Source organism: Salmo salar, chromosome 02 (assembly GCF_965601325.2).
Source record: "Salmo salar chromosome 02, fSalSal1, whole genome shotgun sequence".
Lineage (NCBI taxonomy): Eukaryota > Metazoa > Chordata > Actinopteri > Salmoniformes > Salmonidae > Salmo > Salmo salar.
In genome coordinates this window covers 92,474,618-92,489,616 of record NC_138292.1, presented here as the reverse complement: position 1 = coordinate 92,489,616, position 14,999 = coordinate 92,474,618, and the positions used below count along the sequence as shown (strand labels likewise).

The window sequence follows — 14,999 nt, the reverse complement described above, 5'->3', positions numbered from 1 at the left end:
ACATTTAGTGTTACTATGTTATTACATAACTTTAGCTTAGCTGTCAAAACAACATTGCAGTTACACAGTAACAGCTATGTAATTGTAGTTTGTCAGTATAGGTTATAGGTGGATACACGGTATAGGACTGAGTATAATCTGATTGGTCCCATTGGGAGCTGCCTCACATGTATTCAAATTGGACATGGATAGTTTTCCAGGTGCTACTGTCTGGACCTGGGGGCGACCAATCATGTGTACTTTCTGGAGTAATAGACTCAAACACTATTGTGAAGGTGTGAGGTTTCACAGTAGACCTGTGGGGGATTGTGTGAGTGTGGAGACCTCTCCCCCAGTCACTCTTCTGATTTATTGCCCTGGTTACCTGGAGAGAGCCACAAAAGCCAGTTGTTTTTCTGTAGTTCAATAGTAATATCCTCTAAAACTATCTGATGACAAACAAACTTTGCTGCCCTGTTTCCAATTATCCACATGGCTAGGAGAACCTATTCAAGTAAGTAAGTAAATAGATTATGAAAATGTAAAAAAAACAACGATGTATTATTAGCTAACTAGCTACAGTGCAGGCTAACACTAATGAGCTGCTAAATGAGCTAGCTAGCTAGCCAACTTCAAATACTGTATAGATAGATAGATAGATAGATAGATAGATAGATAGATAGATAGATAGATAGATAGATAGATAGATAGATAGATAGATAGATAGATAGATAGATAGATAGATAGATAGATAGATAGATAGAGTAGATGGAGATAGATAGATAGATAGATAGATAGATAGATAGATAGATAGATAGATAGATGGGGAGATAGATAGATAGCGAAGTGAATTAAATATCACCAGCTACCTAACTTCATATTAGCTAGCTATCTTGATGTATTTATCACAGTAAAAAACAAACTCCAAATGCATTTGTAGGTAGCTAGCTAACAGCCATGGAGGAGGGTGAAAGGATAGCAGCCCCAACTGTCAGTGAGAGGGGAGGCTATTCTGGATAGGAAAGGTACTTTTGTGTAGTTCCTGTCCCTAGAAGTGAGGACGGAGATAATAGTAACATAATATTCAGTGTGGTGTAATTTGACTATAATGAAGTCTGTTTCTTGTGAGGTTTTCTGTCCTCAGATAAAGAGCTCTATGAAAGCCAGTCTACATATGAAGAGGTCCCAATGAAGAGCAGTGGTTCTCAGTCCTGGGGACTCAAAGGGGGGCACATCTTCACACTGCACAGCTGATTCAAATGATCAACTCATCATCAAGCTTCAAGTGGTATTTATGTATTCATTTGTGATGCCATCCTTGATATGATCCTGTTATTGTCACATGCTACACATGTACATATGTGTGACCATGCATCTAACAATCCAATGTTATCATGATTTGTTATCAGGGATATTATACTTTAGTAATCCACAATGACCTGGTGATGTAACAGTCTAATAATTACATTGTCTACCATATTCCTACAGATACCTTGTAACTGGAGATTCCTTCAAAACGATCGCCTACAGTTACCGTGTAGGGCGCTGCAAGGTTGGGTGACCAGGGTCATCTGGGACTGCCTCCTGGAGGAATTCTGGTGTGTGAAGGCTACCTGTGTCCTGCGTAACTTCATGAGGATGGACACGAGGACCAGGAGGGGATCTGCAGCTCGCCGCCGTGTGCCAGAGGAGGAGTCTGCTGCTCTGCAGGATGTTTCAAGGATGGGGTCCAACAACGCAGCAAGAGAGGCAATCCGTGTGCAGGAGATCTTCACCTCCTACTACTTCAGAGGGTGCTGTTCCCTGGCAACACCATAGACTACACTATGCACAACCAAAGGCTCTTTTAAGAGCCATTCACATTGCAATAAGAGTATTCTTCCATTTACTGAGCTATGTCAACTGCAGTTATTCAATTCACAGTTTCTCTCCCTTTGATTTCTACTTCTCAGGTGAGGGTGCTGTTTAGGTAAGGGTGTGATGTCTGTGCAAAAACAAAACAGGCTATTTTAAATCACCCATATCGAAAAAATGTAGAACAATTAGACACCCTATAACCCACACCTACACACTCATGTATCAATCTGATTGATGGATTGTGTTGTGCAGTAAGCAGGTTCAGGTGTATAACTGTGGCTCCTTCCATCTTCAAAGAATAGGCAAGAGGGCCAACCATGGAGAATAGTAAGACACTTCATTATTTCTATAACTATGCTATATTGTTTGTCGTTGTGGGTCCGTTCATGTTTTTCAGCATAAAGTACTCTGCAGCCACTTAGTGTGGTGTGGACACCAGGTGAGGCCACACACAGATTCCTGTTGAACACTGTCGCTTTAACTACCTTATTTTCTCAATAACAGTCTCTCTCCTTCACTTCATCCCTCTCTCCCCTTCTCCCTAAATCCTCTATGTTATATCAGCTGTGTCGGTGAACCCCTCCTGCATCTGAACTGGCTACATAGAGGGCACAGCATGATCAGAGGTGAGAGGTCACTTGGTCAGGTCAACAGGAAGTATTATTAAAGAGATGCTTTACATTGAAATACAGACAGAGATGCAGTAGTCCCAGAGTTAATGATCCAAGGTCAGTTTATATTATACAGGAAGTATTATTAAAGAGATGCTTTACATTGAAATACAGATAGAGATGCAGTAGTCACAGAGTTAATGATCCCAGGTCAGTTTATATTATACAGGAAGTATTATTAAAGAGATGCTTTACATTGGAATACAGATAGAGATGCAGTAGTCCCAGAGTTAATGATCCAAGGTCAGTTTATATTATACAGGAAGTATTATTAAAGAGATGCTTTACATTGAAATACAGATAGAGATGCAGTAGTCCCAGAGTTAATGATCCCAGGTCAGTTTTACATTTCACCTCCTGATTGATGACTAACAATGTTAGAATAAAAAATAAAAACACAAGGTTTAAACATGCTCTCTCTCTCCTTCTGTCTCTCGTCTGCAGGTATGTTTTGATGTGAGAGGATGCCAACCCCCAGTCCCATCATCACCACCTCACCTGCTTTTAAGAACCTTTGGGCCGACGAGAGACACTATTATGTAATTGTGATGAACTGAGAGAATATTTATGTAGCACTGTGATTCATTAATCATGTGCTGCCTTCCCTGCTCCTATGTGCTTACCTCTTTCCCGTTCTGTCTTTTACACCTCTCTCACCACCTCCTCTTTCTTCCTCTGTTTTTATAATGCACAACAGATGTGCATTGAAGGACAGATTGAAACTTGTATTTATAACACTTGGATAATGAGCTTTTCAATAAAGCGTTTCACATTCTCTACTGGTTGAAATGAAGTGTAATGTGATGAAATACTCCACCTATCCTGTGTTTATCAGATCAATGCAGATGAAGGACATTAGATGTTGAGATGAACCAGTGTTAGAGTATTTACATGATGCATAGGAAGTGTAGTGTTCTGTTTTTAACATTATATTTCTATATATATGAATTAACTAGTTAAATCCTGTTTCTAGTCTATTAGTTACAATGTGTAACCATTGATGTCCCAGGACCAAGATTGGTAAACACTGTTGAAGTGTATAATTGTAATACATACATGCAGACACAGCGTCATTCAAAGATGGGAATTTGATACTCCTGGTATTGGATATGACTGAAAAATAATCTCGAAGACATTCATACCTAAACTGCACCTTTATTTGCCAAGGTAGAGTACATGATCAGTGAATATATTAAATGTACAGGCTACAATGTGGGGATCTCATGCATGGTAATAACTACATGTATATACGACTTGCATCCTTGGCACAACATGATATTATATTCTACTCAATCCATAGGCTTCATTAATGTCATTCAGGCTGTTTTGAAGTTGATACAACTGGCTATGATAGCTGAGGTTCATAGGTTCTGAACTAATATGTATACCAAACGTTTGGGTCCATACACAGATCGGCTAGATAGCTAGCTACACATCCATAGGCATACAGGTATTTTAAATAATCCACTGCACAATAAGCAAGAACATAGCTAGCTACGTTATTTCATCTATCTGCATGGCAAATATCAGCAAGGCAAGCTTACACAATTGTACATTCAATTTGCAGTAAATTCTTCAGCTAACTAGATTCTATACATCCACTGTTTCACAAAACGACAGCCTGGTTTGCTGGTTGTTTCAGGAGTCCCTAAAACAACCAGAATGACAATTTCATACTCATGCCACAACACCCATAAAGCTAGCCCAGCTAGCTGGCTAATGTTAGCTAGTCTAAAAAATAAAAAATAAAAAAATAAAAATGTTAGCTAGTCAGCTAGCTGGCTAAAGTTAGCTAGTCAGCTAGCTGGCTAATGTTAGCTAGTCAGCTAGCTGGATAATGTTAGCTAGTCAGCTAGTTGGTTAATGTTAGCTAGTCAGCAAGCTGGCTAATGTTAGCTAGTCAGCTAGTTGGCTAATGTTAGCGTGTCAGCTAGCTTGCTAAATCGCGATTTTCGTAAATGAACTTTACGATAAAAAAAAGCATAATCGTTTGTCTCTACATTAACTAACATTCCTGTCAACTGTACATGTTTCTGCATGATTCGTTGTGACTTTAAAATCCCTTACATTTGCTTCCATCCTAGTATTTCTGTCCTCCATCTTTGATCCAGTTCAGTTCTGTGTAGGGGTACCCCTCTCTCCTAGTATTTCTGTCCGCCATCTTTGATCCAGTTCAGTTCTGTTTATGGATACCCCTCTCTCCTAGTATTTCTGTCCTCCATCTTTGATCCAGTTCAGTTCTGTGTAGGGGTACCCCTCTCTACTGGTATTTCTGTCCGCCATCTTTGATCCAGTTCAGTTCTGTGTAGAAGTACCCCTCTCTCCTAGTATTTCTGTCCGCCATCTTTGATCCAGTTCAGTTCTGTGTTGGGGTACCCCTCTCTCCTAGTGTTTCTGTCCGCCATCTTTGATCCAGTTCAGTTCTGTGTAGGGGTACACCTCTCTCCTAGTGTTTCTGTCCGCCATCTTTGATCCAGTTCAGTTCTGTGTTGGGGTACCCCTCTCTCCTAGTGTTTCTGTCCTCCATCTTTACTGAAGAAAGTCTAACAGTCACTGGTGCAGCAGCAGCCTCCCCTGGTCCTAGTGCCGGCCCGATAAAAAGTTTAAGATGCGATGTAACTGTTCACGAAAAAAATAAATCACAGAAAAAATATATTGACTGATATTGATTTATTTAAGGGGGGCTAATGAATATTTAGGCTAATGAATATTTAGGCCTAGCGACGTCCCGGATTCCTACCCTTTAACTTTTTGTCTGAAAATTAAATAAACATTTTACTCAACTGCATTACCCACTCCAGTCAGCAGATGGCGGTGTGTGAATTTAAGGTAATACTGTTGTATTAATAAATGCTGTAAAATAGTCATACGTTTGAAAAATGGAAGTTTTCGGATTTTAGAGGAGTTTGTATTTCGCGCCACGCCCATCATTGGATATTGGAGCAGGTGTTCCGCTAGCGGAACGTCTAGATGTAAGAGGTTAATGATCTTCATCTGGTGGCACTCCCAGGACTCCATGTTACACTAATGTTTGTTTTGTTCAATAAAGTCCCTCTTTATGTCCAAAAACCTCAGTTTAAATTGGCGCGTTATGTTCAGTAATGCATTGTCTCAAATAACATCCGGTGAAATTGCAGAGAGCCAAATCAAATTACAGAAATATTCATCATAAACATTGATGAAAGATACAAGTGTTATACGTAGGTTTAAAGAAACTTCTTGTTAATCCAGTCGCTGTGTCAGATTTCAAAAAGGATTTACTGCGAAAGCAAACCATACTATTATCTGAGGATAGCACCCCATCAAACAAACACAGACAATCATATTTCATCCCGCCAGGCGCGACACTAAACAAAAGAAATAACAACATAATTCATGCCTTACCTTTGAAGATCTTCTTTTGTTTGCACTCCAATATGTCCCATAAACATCACAAATGGTCCTTTTGTTCAATTAATTCCATCGTTATATCTCCAAAATGTCCATTTTTTTGGTGCGTTTGATCCAGAAAAACACCAGTTCCAACTCGCACAACATGACTACAAAATATCTAATAAGTTACCTGTAATCTTTGTCCAAACAACTTTCCTAATAAAACTTTAGGTATTTTTTAACGTAAATAATCGATAAAATTTAAGACGGGATAAACTGCGTTCAATAGCAGATAAAAACAAAGTGGAGCGAGCTTTCAGGTCACGCGCCCCAACCACAACAGCACACTTCACTCGACCCTCGTTCTGAACAGGGCTACTTCTTCATTTCTCAAAGGAAAAACAAAAAAGTATTTCTAAAGACTGTTGACATCCAGTGGAAGCGATAGGAACTGCAAGCAACTGCCTTAGAATTCTAGATTCCCATTGAAAATCCATTGAAAAAAGAGTGACCTCAAAAAAAATGTCCTGGTTAGTTTATCCTCGGGGTATCGCCTGCCAAATAAGTTCTGTTATACTCACAAACATCATGCAGTTTTAGAAACTTCAGAGTGTTTTCTATCCAAATCTACTAATAACATGCATATCCTAGCTTCTGGGCCTGAGTAGCAGGCAGTTTACTTTGGGCACGCTTTTCATCCGGACGTGAAAATACCGCCCCCTAGCCAGAGAGGTTAAGCTTCTCTAGTGTCCGTGAGTTATTTACTCTGAAAAATTAGAACCTAACACTATAATTACTGTTCCCTGAAGGAGGGAAACGAGGTACAACACCTTTTTGACCCCACCCCTTCCTGGGTCGGTGAAGAGCGGTATTAAATTTAAGGAATAAATCCGAGCCTCGCGCTCATCACCTGTGGAAGGCAGGGCTTCATGCGTGGCGTGAATTGAATAGTATGTTGTACCCAGTTTCCCTCCTTCAGGGAACTGGCGGCAACAGTGAGAGACATATTTCTGGAGAGATACATTAGAAGCTCGAACTGTAAACATGGGCACCCTCATAGATATTATCCTGACCAACTTGCCCTCCAAATACACCTCTGCTGTTTTCAATCAGGATCTCAGCGATCATTGCCTGCATCCGTTATGGGTCCGCGGTCAAACGACCAACCCTCATCACTGTCAATCGCTCCCTAAAACACTTCTGCAAGCAGGCCTTTCTAATCGACCTGGCCCGGGTATCCTGGAAGGATATTGACCTCATCCTGTCAGGAGAGGATGCCTGGTTGTTTTTAAAAGTAATTTCCTCACCACCTTAACTCTTACATCTAGACGTTCCGCTAGCGGAACACCGCTCCAATATCCAATGATAGGGCGTGGCGCGAAATACAAACTCCTGGAAAATCCGAAAACTTCAATTTTTCAAACATATGACTATTTTACACCATTTTAAAGACAAAACTCTCCTTTATCTAACCACACTGTCCGATTTCAAAAAGGCTTTACAACGAAAGCAAAACATTAGATTATGTCAGCAGAGTACCCAGACAGAAATAATCAGACACCCATTTTTCAAGCTAGCATATAATGTCACATAAACCCAAACCACACCTAAATGCAGCACTAAGCTTTGATGATCTTCATCAGATGACACTCCTAGGACATTATGTTATACAATACATGCATGTTTTGTTCAATCAAGTTCATATTTGTATCAAAAACCAGCTTTTTACATTAGCATGTGACGTTCAGAACTAGCATTCCCACCGAACACTTCCGGTGAATTTACTAAATTACTCACGATAAACGTTCACAAAAAACATAACAATTATTTTAAGAATTATACATACAGAACTCCTTTATGCAATCGCGGTGTCCGATTTTAAAATAGCTTTTCGGTGAAAGCACATTTTGCAATATTCTGAGTAGATAGCCCGGCCATCACAGGCTAGCTATTTTGACACCTACCAATTTTGGCACTCACCAAACTCAGATTTACTATAAGAAAAATTGGATTACCTTTGCTGTTCTTCGTCAGAATGCACTCCCAGGACTTGTTGTCACGGTTGTCGTTGGTAAAGGAGTACCAAAATGCAGCAGGACTGTGTATGCTCATCTTGACGTTTATTTAAACTATAATCAAGTGAACACCAGAACAACAAACAAACAAAACAAACTTACAATCAACGAACAGTCTTGAAAGGCTCACTCACGCTAAACAAGAAACAATCTCCCACAAAATACAAACACACCCTAATATATGGGACCCCCCCCCTAAAGGTGCTAACCCCGGAAGCACCTCAAGAATAACAAAAACGCCAAACTGCAACAAAAAATCCCCCTAAACGAAAGAGAGGGAAGGGAGGGTGGCTGCCGTCACCGACGGCACATGTGCTACACCCCCCCCCCCCCCAACCCACCTATGCAGGTGGTGGTTCAGGCTCCGGCCTATTGTCCTCCAGGGTGCCGACCGACCCGATCAGCCTCGGACCGTAGGCAGACTCCCCCTGCACCGGATCATGGGCAGACCTCCTCCTCTCCACCCTGTATGCAGAATCATCAATTAAACCGTTAATTACTTTAAGTTCTGAAATGTCAGGCTTACTCAGTTTAGGCTTGTTGCTAGACTCCCTTGATTTTTGGTCATCGGCAGACTCTGGGCAGATGGGTCACTCTGGCTGATCCTGGCCGATGGGCCACTCTGGCTGATCCTGGCCGATGGGCCACTCTGGCTGATCCGGGCAGTCGGGCCACTCTGGCTGATCCGGGCAGTCGGGCCACTCTGGCTGATCCGGGCAGTCGGGCCACTCTGGCTGATCCGGGCAGTCGGGCCACTCTGGCTGATCCGGGCAGTCGGGCCACTCTGGCATCTCCGGGCAGTCGGGCCACTCTGGCATCTCCGGGCAGTCGGGCCACTCTGGCTGATCCTGGCCGATGGGCCACTCTGGCATCTCCGGGCAGTCGGGCCACTCTGGCATCTCCGGGCAGTCGGGCCACTCTGGCATCTCCGGGCAGTCGGGCCGCTCTGGCGACTCCTGACTGACGGGCAGCTCTGGCGACTCCTGACTGACGGGCAGCTCTGGCGACTCCTGACTGACGGGCAGCTCTGGCGACTCCTGACTGACGGGCAGCTCTGGCGACTCCTGACTGAGGGGCAGCTCTGGCGACTCCTGACTGAGGGGCAGCTCTGGCGACTCCTGACTGACGGGCAGCTCTGGCGACTCCTGACTGACGGGCAGCTCAGGCGCCTCCTGACTGACGAGGCTGGGCTGACACACTAGACGCCTGATGCGTGGAGCTGGTACTGGATGTGCCAGCCTGGAGACACGCACCTCAGGGCTAGTGCGGGGAGCGGGAACAGGCCGAGTCAGACTGGGCTGACGCACCTCAGGGCTAGTGCGGGAAGCTGGCCTGGGGCTCCATTCTTGCCCCGCAAAACTGCCCTTGTGCCCCCCCCAAAAAAATGATTGGGGCTGCCTTTCGAGTTTCCTTAACTCTTCCAAAGCCCTTGAAACGCTCATCCTTAGCTCCGCCCACGTCCATGCTTCTTCCTCGTTACTCTGCTGCTTGGTCCAACTTTGGTGGGAGATTCTGTCACGGTTGTCGTTGGTAAAGGAGGACCAAAATGCAGCAGGACTGTGTATGCTCATCTTGACGTTTATTTAAACTATAATCAAGTGAACACCAGAACAACAAACAAACAAAACGAACTTACGATCAACGAACAGTCTTAAAAGGCTCACTCACGCTAAACAAGAAACAATCTCCCACAAAATACAAACACAAACGCACCCTAATATATGGGAATCTCAATCAAAGGCAAATAGACCACACCTGCCTTCAATTGAGAGTCTCCACCCCAATTACCTAAACATAGAACCAGACTCAATAGACTAAACATAGAATTACATGAATATCAAACAGTGCCCAAAAACCCTGGAATACATAAATCAAATGCCCTCCTAAATAACACACCACCCCAAACCACATAAAACAAATACCCTCTGCCACGTCCTGACCAAACTACAATAACAATTAACCCTTATACTGGCCAGGACGTGACACTTGTACTTTAGACCCAATGTTGTTTTGGTTCCAAATAATCCATAGTTATATCCAAATAGCGGCGTTTTGTTATTGAGTTCAAGACACTATCCGAAGGGTGATGTGCCGGCGCGTATCGTGACAAAAAATTTCCAAATATTCCATTACCGTACTTCGAAGCATGTCAAACACTGTTTAAAATCAATTTTTATGCGATTTTTCTCGTAAAATAGCGATAATATTCCGACCGGGAGACACTGTTTTCATTCAAAGACTGAAAGAAGAAATGGTGTCTTCACGTGCACACGCACGCCCGTGTCAATGTTCTCAGATCGACCACTATCCAAATGCGCTACTGTTTTTAGCCCAGGGACTGCAGAGTCATCATTCAACATTCTGGCGCCTTCTGAGAGCCTATGGGAGCCTTAGAAAATGTCACGTTACAGCAGAGATCCTCTGTTTTCAATAAAGAGGCCAAGAAAGGCCAATATAGAAGGCCAAGAAATGGTCAGAGAGGGCACTTCCTGTATAGAATCTTCTCAGGTTTTGGCCTGCCATATGAGTTCTGTTATAGTCACAGACACCATTCAAACAGTTTTAGAAACTTTATGGTGTTTTCTATCCAAATCAAACAATTATATGCATATTCTGGGCAGGAATAATAACCAGATTAAATCGGGTACATTTTTTATCCGGCCGTGAAAATACTGCCCCCTATCCATAACAGGTTAACAAACCTCCAAATGAGCTTCAATGCCATTCAATGCAATACCAAACTCCTTCTGTGGCCACCAACTGCTCTTAATTGCTAGTAAAATTAAATGCATGCTCTTCAACCAATCTTCTCTGCACCCGCCGCCTGGATAGCATCACTACTCTGGACGATTCTGACTTAGGTATTTGTTGTTGTCCACATATTCTAAGTGTCTGGTAAACTCTCCTTCCATCTCCAATCCAAAATTAAATCTAGAATCGGCTTCCTATTTCGCAAACAAAGCCTCCTTCACTCACGCTGCCAAACATACCCTCGTAAAACTGACTATCTTATAGATCCTTGACTTCGGCGATGTCATTTTCAAAATAGCCTCCAACACTCTACTCAGCAAACTGGATGCAGTCTATCACAGTGCCAACCGTTTTGTCACCAAAGCCCCATATAGCACCCACCACTGCAAACTGTATGCTCTCGTCGGCTGGCCCTCGCTACATATTCGTCTCCAAACCCACTGGCTCCAGGTAATCTACAAGTCTTTGCTAGGCCGCCTTAACTCAGCTCACTGGTCATCATAGCAGCACCCATCCATAGCACGCGCTCCAGGAGGTATATCTCACTGGTCATCACCAAAGCCAACACCTTCTTTGGCCGACTTTCCTTCCAGTTCTCTGCTGCCAATCACTGGAACAGAAAAAATGTATGAAATTGTATGAAATGTATGCATTCACTACTGTAAGTCGCTCTGGATAAGAGCGTCTGCTAAATGACTAAAATGTAAAAAAAAATGGAACGAATTGCAACAATCGCTGACTTTGGAGACTTATATCTCCCTCACTAACTTTAAGCATCAGCTATCTGAGCAGCTTACCGATCGCAGCAGCTGTACACAGCCCATCTGTAAATAGCCCATTCAACTGCCTACCTCATCCCCATGTTTTTATATACTTTTTTTGCTCTTTTGCACCCCAGTATCTCTACTTGCACATCATCTGCACATCTATCACTCCAGTGTTAATTTGCTAAATTTTAATTACTCTGCTACTATGGCCTATTTATTGCCTTACCTCCTTAATCCATTTGCACACACTGTATATAGATTTCTCTGTTGTGTTATTGACTGTACGTTTGTTTATCCCACTTGTAACTCTGTGTTGTTTGTGTCGCACTGCTTTGCTTTATCTTGGCCAGGTCGCAGTTGTAAATGAGAACTTGTTCTCAACTGGCCTACCTGGTTAAATAAATAAATAAATAAAATCTTAACTTTATTGACAACACCCAAATGGATACTGTCATTAACGCAGTTCTTCAATAATTACACATAATTCTTAATGCTTTAGCAAACATTTTATTAAACAGGACATTCAAAAATATCCTTGCAATTATAATCCAAAGTAGTGTGAAATGTACTCATAAGCAACCTGGAAATGGAGGTTACTGCCCTGAATTTCCCCCATTCACATTCAGAAAACATTGTGAAAAACTAAAATCTTTGCTCACCATTTTTGCTCCAGGCAGATATAGTACATCCATAACTATCGGTTTCCTCATTAGCAGGGAGGAGTTTCTGCAATCAAATTGCCCTCGTGCCGCAATTTTAGCAAACACAGAAAGGGGCCTATATTGGAGACCAAAAGTCCTCTGGCACACTGCTTAGAGTTTCAACAACATGAATAACTTATTTCTAGCCTACAATGATCAATGTCACTACGAATGTGAAAACAAGACAAAATATGACTGTTCTTGCTCATTTTAAGGCAAATATCAAATATTTTTTACATTCATTAGAGACGTCAATTGTTGTCCAACATCATGGCTCCGCTGTTGGCATCACCTTTTACAATGGATTACCGCTGTTGTGGGCCTTTAATCATCTGTCTGACTTTGTTGTTCACACAGGAGAGATATGGGACTATCATGGATCCTCTGGGGAGCCTCAACAACCTCATGATGCTGAAGAGGCAGAGAAGAGTCTCTCCAGATCAGAACACCTCAATAAACACCTGCAGAGATCCACAGGGAAGAGAACTCACTGCTGCTCTGACTGTGGGAAGAGATTCACCTCCCCATCAGGCATTAAAATTCATCAGAGAATCCACACAGGAGAGAAACCTTATAGCTGTAATCAATGTGGGAAGAGTTTTGGTCGATCTGGAAATCTGACTGCACACCAGAGAACACACACAGGAGAGAAATCTTATAGCTGTGATCAATGTGGGAAGAGTTTTACTACATTTGGCACTCTGACTCAACACCAGAGAATACACACAGGAGAGAAATCTTATAGCTGTGGTCAATGCGGGAAGAGTTTTGTTTAATCTAGCACTCTGACTCAACACCAGAGAATACACACAGGAGATAAACCTTATAGGTGTGATCAATGTGGGAAGAGTTTTGGTCAATCTGGCTATCTGGTATCACACAAGAGAATACACACAGGAGAGAAATCTTATCGCTGTGATCAATGTGGGAAGAGTTTTGGTGGATCTGGAGGGCTGACAGTGCACCAGAGAACACACACAGGAGAGAAATCTTATATCTGTGGTCAATGTGGGAAGAGTTTTGGTGGGTCTGGAAATCTGACTGCACACCAGAGAATACACACAGGAGAGAAATCTTATAGCTGTGATCAATGTGGGAAGAGTTTTACTACATTTGACACTCTGACTCAACACCAGAGAATACACACAGGAGAGAAATCTTATAGCTGTGGTCAATGTGGGAAGAGTTTTGTTTAATCTGGCTCTCTGACTCTACACCAGAGAACACACACAGGAGAGAAATCTTATAGCTGTGATCAATGTGGGAAGAGTTTTGTTTAATCTGGCCATCTGGTATCACACCAGAGAACACACAGGAGAGAAGCCTTATAGCTGTGATCAGTGTGACAAGAGATACTCTGATAAAAGATATCTGATCAAACATCAGAAAATACATACATGAAGGAATTGTTTCATGATATCAATGAAATTAAATCTCACAATGTAGAATGTTTTTAACATTGTAGTAGGAGTATTTTAATGATGTCACAATGTAGAACCGTAAGCGTTTTTGTCCCCTGTTCAATTGATTTCAACATGATATGGATATTAGCCTCAGGGGAAAAATCCAGGCTCTGAATTGAAAGAGTACTATTTATGTGATTTAACAAAAAGTGACTAACAAAAGAAAGAGTTGTGTTACACTTACCACGTTGGTGACCCACTTGAATCAAAATGCAACACTTCAAAATTTAGCTAGCTGTTTTCTACAAATTGTCCTCTAACCAGTGATGTACACATTATTCCCAGATTCCGTGTGGTTTTTGAGCTGTTAGTTTTTACAGGACGTGTAACCTCTTCTTCCTCCTTTCGCACAATTGATTGCCAGCAGCATACCACCCTGCATCCCACTGCTGGCTTGCTTCTGAAGCTAAGCAGGGTTGGTCCTGGTCAGTCCCTGGATGGGAGACCATATGTTGCAGGAGGGCCAGTCGGAGGAACTCTTTCCTCTGGTCTAAACAATATCCCAATGCCACAGGGCAGTGACTGCCCAGTGTAGGGTGCCGTCTTTCGGATGGGACGTTAAACGGGTGTCCTGACTCTCTGAGGTCATTAAAGATCCCATTGCACTTATCGTAAGAGTAGGGGTGTTAACCCCGGTGTCCTGGCTAAATTCCCAATCTGGCCCTCATGCCATCTAATCATCCCCAGCTTACAATTGGCTCATTCATCCCCCTCCTCTCCCCTGTAACTATTCCCCAGGTTGTTGCTGTAAATGAGAATGTGTTCTCAGTCAACTTAACTAGTAAAATAATGGTAAAGAAAAAAAAAATCCACATGATATTGATGAGTTATGACAAATAAATGTTCCTTTGTTAAGCGACCCCTACATTTAAATGCATCACTCCAAAATGTAGCTGACTGTCTTCTGCAGGTTGTCCTCTAACCAGGGAGGTGAAATATATCTCCCATTTCCATGTGTTTTTGTTTAGTTGTTAGTTTCAACAGCACGTACAACCTGATTTCCCCCCTAATCAATATCAGTGATTTATTGCTACTTGTCAAAACAACAGCGTTTTTCGTGCTTGTGCAGTTTATAAGGTGCTTGTTTTAAAAAATACAAGTAATATGATTATTGTGGCAGATGTTTGTGTACATAGCACATTTTATGTTTAGGTTTTCAATTTATCCCAAACTGTTTATGCATATTGGTTATTGATTAGGACATGTTAAAACTGTGTTTTGACATTGGGGATATCCCACCTAGCAACATGTAATTGAAAAGCTGTTGAAAATAAGACTATGCAATCAAATATTTCATATTTACATTTCATGAAACATTTAGTAATGATAATTATTTATTCAACCAACTGACAATTTTTTGGTA

The 14,999-nt window shown here is 42.1% G+C and overlaps 1 pseudogene; it reads left to right on the top strand.

Moving 5' to 3' along the window:
- Positions 1-471: 471 nt before the first annotated feature.
- LOC123732767 (uncharacterized) overlaps positions 472-14,999 on the top strand; it is a 54,072-nt pseudogene continuing 39,544 nt past the window's right edge.